The sequence below is a fragment of the Apteryx mantelli genome, chromosome 9 (assembly GCF_036417845.1).
Source record: "Apteryx mantelli isolate bAptMan1 chromosome 9, bAptMan1.hap1, whole genome shotgun sequence".
NCBI classification, from domain to species: Eukaryota; Metazoa; Chordata; class Aves; order Apterygiformes; family Apterygidae; genus Apteryx; species Apteryx mantelli.
The window spans coordinates 33,446,891-33,454,335 of NC_089986.1; positions in this window are offsets into that span (position 1 = coordinate 33,446,891).

Genomic DNA, 7,445 nt, shown 5'->3' on the forward strand with positions numbered 1-7,445 from the left:
ACCACCCTCTTTTAATTTATTCCCATCTCTTATACTGCTGAATCAGAAATCAGTTTCATATTCTAAATGTCCTCAGTATATCACTTCATGATTTTTTTTGTTTGTTTTATTTGTTTGTTTTTTTAATAAGTGCTATAATATCTGATGCTTTGCAAGACTCTCTCCTGTAATTTCAGGATCTTGTGAACTTTTGAGAATTCCTCTCTGTTTACATGGCAGGAATGGTCTGGCTCATTTTTCTCCCTGAACCTTTTTCCCAGTGTCTACTTGTATATTACAGTTTTAATCTAAACTTGACTAGGCGAGCAATTTAAATGATGTTAGGAAAACCCTTCCAAATCATAATGGATGTTTCTATGCATAAGGCTGAAGATCTCATGTGCTGTGCAAATTCTTTCAGTGAGAGAAAGCAGCTAGAAAATGGAAGGAGGTTAGGGATTAAACATATCTTTTCAACCTTAAAGTCAAGGCTTGGAAGGCAAAGACAGTTGCTGTAGGCATTATTTACAGACACCGTGTACAGTGCCAGCTATACTGAGAAACCAAAACCCACTAACATTACATATGTATATTACATATACATATATGTAGTATATGTATACTACATACACTAAGCATACATTTTTAGATACATATTAAGAAAAATGTCATTGCAGACTGAAGTTTCTGTTACCTCATTTCCTAATGTTTCAGCTTGTTCCATATTGCTGTGTCCTGTAATGTCCTTGAATGGATTTGGTATTCTTCTGCCATGTTTCAAAATGGCATGGGCATGATATTTGTATTAAAGATCAGATGCAATTTCCTAACAGTGACATTGCAGCCCAGAGGTGATATTTTGCTACCAGACATGTCCAGCAATGAACAATGCTAATATGCTTTGCACCTTAACAGATTCTGTATCCCTTGCACTTCTCCCACCTCCTGCAAGAACATATTTCCAACTGATATCTTCAAGTGCCCTTGAGCTGCTCTAATTTAGCACAAATGTGACACCCAAAGTGAAGAAGTATAAAGAGATCTGTGAATCAATGAGACACTGCCATCACCAATAAGGGATTTCAGTATTATTTACAATGTCCTAGTCTAACTGACCTCATTCATGTTTATGGATGTTGACAGCCTGGAAATAATTTTTATACAAAAAGCTGTGAATGTAATTCAAGAATTCTGAGCCAGCTGGAGGAAGCCTTTCCACCTTATTAGGTACCTGTTCATAGCACTCTCTAAATATAGGCCTAAATTTGGTTTGGTGAGTGAAGGAATTGAGAGGTGTCACTTCTTTCCACGGAAACTTATTGTGAAGGCACACACTACAGTTCATGATGGGAAGCAGAGAAGGTTCTGGTCGGTATCCATTGTGCAAGAACTGAAAGGGGAAGAAGTGCACTTTGTCAACCAGTTAAAAAAGAAAAGCAAATTTAAAGCAGTCATTCGCAGTATTCTCTTGGTGGCACCCTTACCTCTGGACTCTAATTGACCTTTCAAGAGCAACTGCCAGCTATAGAAAAGCTATGTTTGAGCATCTTCGTGTTTCTATCAAAGTCTGGGACCAATGTAGACAATAGGGTGTGAGGATGGATTTTTTCAAGTTTCACTAGTCTAGTCTAATTTGCAATGGCTATTAGAAAAATACCTATGTCCTTTTAAATAGGAGTTCAAGGTTCTCCTCTCATCAGAATGACGACACAAAAGAGAAGCTTACAGAGAATTGAATTATGTTGGGGAGAGGCATCCCACAGTGTTGTAACCTGTAATGTCCCATTTTTGTCATATCCTCTTGTGGTTGCCCTTGGTAAGGAAGGGAAGCTATACAACATACAGCACAACTGCTGCAAGCAAGATGGTGCATAGCTAAATTGCCTGTCAGGTAACATAGCCTGCTGCTGGAGATAAGCAGAAGAATGGCATGTTTGTGGCCAGGAACATCCCATCAAAAGCAGCTAGACTTCTCGCTCATGAGCAATGCCCATGGATAAATCACTGTTTCTACAGTTTTGAAAAATATCAGGCTGTAGTAACTAAAATGGAGAAGTAGTGAATCTCATGGAAAACCTGCAGGGTGAGATTGTCAAGTGCTCCTAGCGAACAATGTGTGTCGTGGTGACTGGGCGCCTTCCCAAATCGTAAAGACGCAAAAGAGTGTAGTGGGCTCCTAGCAGCTGTGTGGGGACGCTCGCTTTCAAAGACAAGAGGGGAAGCCACTTTGGGCAGTAGCAAAAAAATATCTTGTGCTTAAGGTTGCCGCTCCTGTACCAGAGAAGATTAGGGAGAACTGATTAAGATTCTTCACTATTAGTTAGCAACAAAAAGATGAAAAGGATAAATGTGTTGATTATTCATTACTTTCTTTACAGGCCTCGTCAGGCCCAGGGCAGTGAAATTTTGTTGGAAGTAGTGCAGGGAGAATGATTTTAAGGCTCCAGATAGGAGGTTAGGAGATGAAGATTTCATTCTGTGTTAGACCACTGACCTCTTCTGTGGCTTTGGCAAGTTTCTTGGCCCCGAGTCCATGGGGGACTATTAACTAAATGAGCAGCCAATGTCTAAGGTGGGGATCAAACCTTCCTACCATTGGCTTTACATTAAGGGGCTAAAATGTCTTTGGAGGCCTTCAAAGGCACGTAACCTTCTCTGCTGGTTTGCCAGATAATTTGGGCACTTTTGTTAGTGGGATATTTAGATGAAGCGTCTAAAATTTAGCCTCACAAGAGACAAGTGATTAGGTAGGGAAAAGGAAGGCAGTTTTCTTTGAAGAAAAGTTTGCTGTTCTTCATTACTTCCTATCTTTTGTTTGGCAGCAGCCTATTTATAGAAGTGACATTAGCTCAAATTTAAGTACTGAATTAATGACAAACGCTGTACTTTGGCTGTCTTACATCTTAGACACTGCTATTTCATCCTAATATGCTTCCAGTCACCTCTGACTAGTGGAAGCAGCCAAAGGATGAGTTCATTGTTGAGAAGATAACGTTTCTGGAAGAACTCTGTGCAAGGACATGAGCAGCTTAGTACATAGAGGTAAATGAAAATGTTTATGACATTGGGCTAAGCACAAGAAGGTTGTAACAAAAAGAACAGCTACTCCTGAAAGGAGAAAGGTAGTAGCACTCAGAAATCACCCCAATGGATTTAAATTTTGGCCTGAGTTTAACAAGACCTTATTTGCCTTTTGTGCATGAGTGCTTATCACCCAGAAGAAGAAAATGTGCGTACTTTTACTGCATTAGTGTGTTGTGTGCACTATGAAAATGCCATTAATGTATTTCAAAAAAGGGGTATTATATAGGTGTTGGTCCCCTGAAAAAACCACACTGCTCTGAGTGGCCACATCTGGATCATCATGGTGATATTCCCACATGGGTACCAGAGCTCTGAGGCTTACTGTTCTCCTCTGAAGACTTGGAGTTTCCCGAGACATCACATCTGAGTCTTGGCATAATGACTCCATTTTCTGCAGAACCGTATAAATTGTTCTTTATTTGGAAATGGTCTAATCTTCTGCATCATGGAATATTCTTTGCTTTGTCCATCTCCCTCTTGATCCGTTTCAAGTACCTAGGCAGAAGTGACAAAGAGTAACGATATCATACACTGGAAAAGGAATTATTTGCTAATTGTTATTGATTATTTGTATGTTGGTAGAGGCTAGGTGCTTAGATGAATGACAGATTAATTCTCTATCACATTATATAAACGCATAAGAAAAAGATGGTGCTGTCCCGAACAGTTTATAGTTTTGATAACCTAAGTATGATTTGTACCGTAAAGCAATTTTTCATTTGTGTTCTTCATTACTGCTCAGTAAGCAGCTTCTAAGAGCAGTAACATTCTATATCCAAAATTGAAGTTAATTGGAGCAATGAATGTTCTTATAGTCACATCTTTTAGTTTCTATACCTATGATGTAGAAGTAAATCTTCACTGAAGCATGTGATTAAAAATGGCATGATGTTCTTCCAAAATATATGTGACCTACAGTAGTTGCTTATCTTTCAGAAATGCTGATACCTACAGATGCAGCTGGGTAAGACCACTTGGCTACTATGTGCAATCGTAGAGCCTCACTTCCTGTTGGGGAGATGCATTACAGTGAATTCATATGGTAGCAACAAAAATGATGAATGGATAAGAGAGAGTTATTTATGAGCCAAGTGTATGAGAAGATAAATTTCTGCATAGTACCTTGATTAAGTGATGTCTAAACAGTGCAAGTGGAGGATGATATATTTCTAAAAGGTGGAGCTGCATGAATATAAAGAGGTGATATTGTCTTCTATCTAGCATGAGTAAAGACAATAAATGGGTACAGTTCTGGGCTCTGCATTTTAAGGGGAATGATGGAGAATTGAAAGGAGTACATAGACAAGCCACTAAAATGATTTGAGGCCAGAAACCACGCCCTGTGTGGAAAATACTCCATTTCACATATCAAAAAGAAGGTGAAATGGTGACTTGGTCATAGGCTATGTGAATTCTTTATTCAGCAAAAAAAGTGGAAAATGGCTAAAACAGTTAGCCATTGAGAAAGTGTTTTCAGGATGGCATGCTGGATTTGCTGAGAGGTCTCATTCCTTGCGTAGCCTTGGAGCCAAGTTGAGCAGAGGTGTCCTTCTGCATCTCCACTCTGGGAGGGTGACAGAATCTGACATGTCCTGAATGCTCACCATTAAGAGAAACTATGAGCAGAAAGCTCATGATCAGTGCAGCAGCAGTGAGAAGGTTATGCATTAAAGAATCATTTTGTCTCGGGCTGCAATTTGAAAGGTCAGAAATCTCCATCTTTTGTGTAGTTATTTTCTTATCGTATTGAAAAGCTCTCTGTTCCATCCAGTGTCAGCTGCCACTGTGACCCCCATCAAAACTCTAATATCATAATTTATTTCTTGTAAGACAATGACTACAGAAAAAGGAAATGATTTACTGAATCTTTTTCATTGCCTTTTATGAACACTGTTGGGTTTGAGACACACACACACACACACACACACACACACACAAAACCCCCCCCACTTTCCCTAAGCCTTTAGAATTTCTATAGTGCTGTAAAAACGGTGCACAAAATTTCATTTCAAATCACTGCACTAATACACTCTCCCTTAGTTGCAGCTGCACTCAGTGCTGCAGCATACTTAATAACTTAGACCAGCCACCAGGCCTGTCCCGGCCCCAGTCCCCCAGCTGTGCTCGGGACAGAGTTCCTGAGGCCCACTTCTCTGGAAAGATGGACATGCTATTACCAGACTGGGCTGGAAAACCAGGGAAGGAGGTACCAGAAACATACCGTCAACCTTCATTTTGTCTGTGTTCCTGTCAACGTTTTGATGGTGTTCTAAAACAAATGCCAGATCAATGCTCGCTTTGTGCCACAGATCTGTAGTCCTCACAGATGTTTAAGGCAGGTCCTTGTGGCTAGGACTCTGGGATCTTCTTCCCAGCTCTAGTTCAAAATGGCCAGAAATTTATGACTGCTGGACATACTGCAGAAGACCCTTTTGATAGATTTTTACATGTAAGCAGAGGAATGGAAAAGATATTTTGAGCAGAAGATTGTTTGGCAGTGTGCTCTTCTTTGTTTAAGTACTCCTGAGGATATATTGTGATGTGAAAGTCTGGTCCCACTGAAGATGATGGCAATTTTGTCATTGCGTTCAAAGGAGGATTGTTTTAAATCAACTTTAAATCATGATTTAAACAGCTACATTTATTTCCTCAACACACTGTTCAGGTAGCTGGGCTTTATTCTATGAGCTCAGATACCCTAACACATTGACTGGCTGAGAATATTAACCTCATTGGGAGGAGAAATGGTAAACAGCAAAGAGCTGTTTAGCTGTCTAGCTCTTTAAGCTAGAGGGCAATTTAGAGAAACACATAGCCATACATTCGTTGTGAGCAAATCTGGTATGGAAATTAGGAGAAGGTTGCCAAACGTTGATGGGGTAAACTCTGGGAACGTCCTTCTGGAAGCAAAACAAAGGCATGAAACATAAGCTGGATTTTGATGATTTTTAAGTGCTGTTACATGATGTGGTTGCCTGTGACATGAAGGAACTGGACTCTGTTGCCTGACAGTCGCTTAGAGGCAGGGAGATAGGCAGGTATGGTTTTTGTTCAGGAACAACATTGCAATCAGCGTCAAGTAACGTGAGCCATTGCCTGAGATAATGACAGACTCCAGTTGGTTTGTGGAGGTCCCTAAAAGAGATGGTGAATACCTCTGAACGCGCTCTTCAGACTGGAAGGCAAGGATAGTTCCTTCTGGTTTATATCATTTAACTGTTGTTCTCTCCTAACTAAACATCTATTTCCTCCTTTCCCTTTGCTAATGAGAACATTTGTTCTTGTCCCTAGAGACTTCTCGTCCTATGTGATGTTAGTGACAGTGAAAGGGTCAGGTCTGGTTGGAGGATATCTGGAATAAAAATAATAAATTGCAATTAAATAATAGTTGAAATTTTTCATGCAGTTTTAAAATACATATCACTTCAGGTGTGTCTTTTGTTACACATGCTGGCCTGCCCTCAGTTAAATGATTTAGAACCAGAGCTGTGTCTCTATTAGCTTGGGTCTAGCTTTTACGGGATGTTAGCCTCTGTTTTGGCTTAACCAAAAAGCATTCTGTCACAGATTTTTCCTCATTACTATCCACTATGTAAAAAACACCAAGCAAGCTTGGAACCAAATGACAGAACTGTGCTTATTGTCATGAGGAACCTAATTAAACAGGGGCTTTAGAAAAGGAAGCTGGCACTAACTTTAACAATGACTAGGGCAGTCCCGATCATGAGATTGCTAACGAAAACCCCGCGGCGGCTTGAAACCTCTTTGAGTGAGCAGTGCACACTGAGATGGCAGTGAACTAGCTCACAGGTGCAGGAGTTTTAGATGACTCTGAAAGCTTTGAAAGAAAACCTTGAATCCTTGTGACTTGGAATTGTTAGAGTTGTTACAGTCTATTTCCTACACAATCGGCAAATGGCTCTTTTAAGCCATCTGCCAAGGTGCTGGTAGGTGAAGTAGAAAACTGAAGCTTTGGTTTCTTTTCTGTCTTCCTAAACAAACCTTGCACTTGTCGAACAATGAGCAGTGTTACTGAACGAGGACTTCACAGCTATATGGGAAGGAGCAGCCTGCCTCTCCATTACCCTGCTTTCCCTTTTATGTAATAGGGGACGCGTGGGGTATAAAGTGGGTATAAAACCCAGCAGCACCCTGCTTGCATGCTGCTTTATACAGGTTTGGCAATGCTGTAAATTTCCCCAGAACAGACAATCAGGGCCAAATTTTCCAATTAACCTTTCTCATTGGATCACTTTGACCATTAAGTGTCTATTATTAAATTTGGTAACTCGTGCAATAGTTATTTAAAGGCTTTTATGGAGCGGTGGTACTCCAGAGCCATCTTGATCATTGGGAGGATATGTCAGTTCATTTTTTCTAAC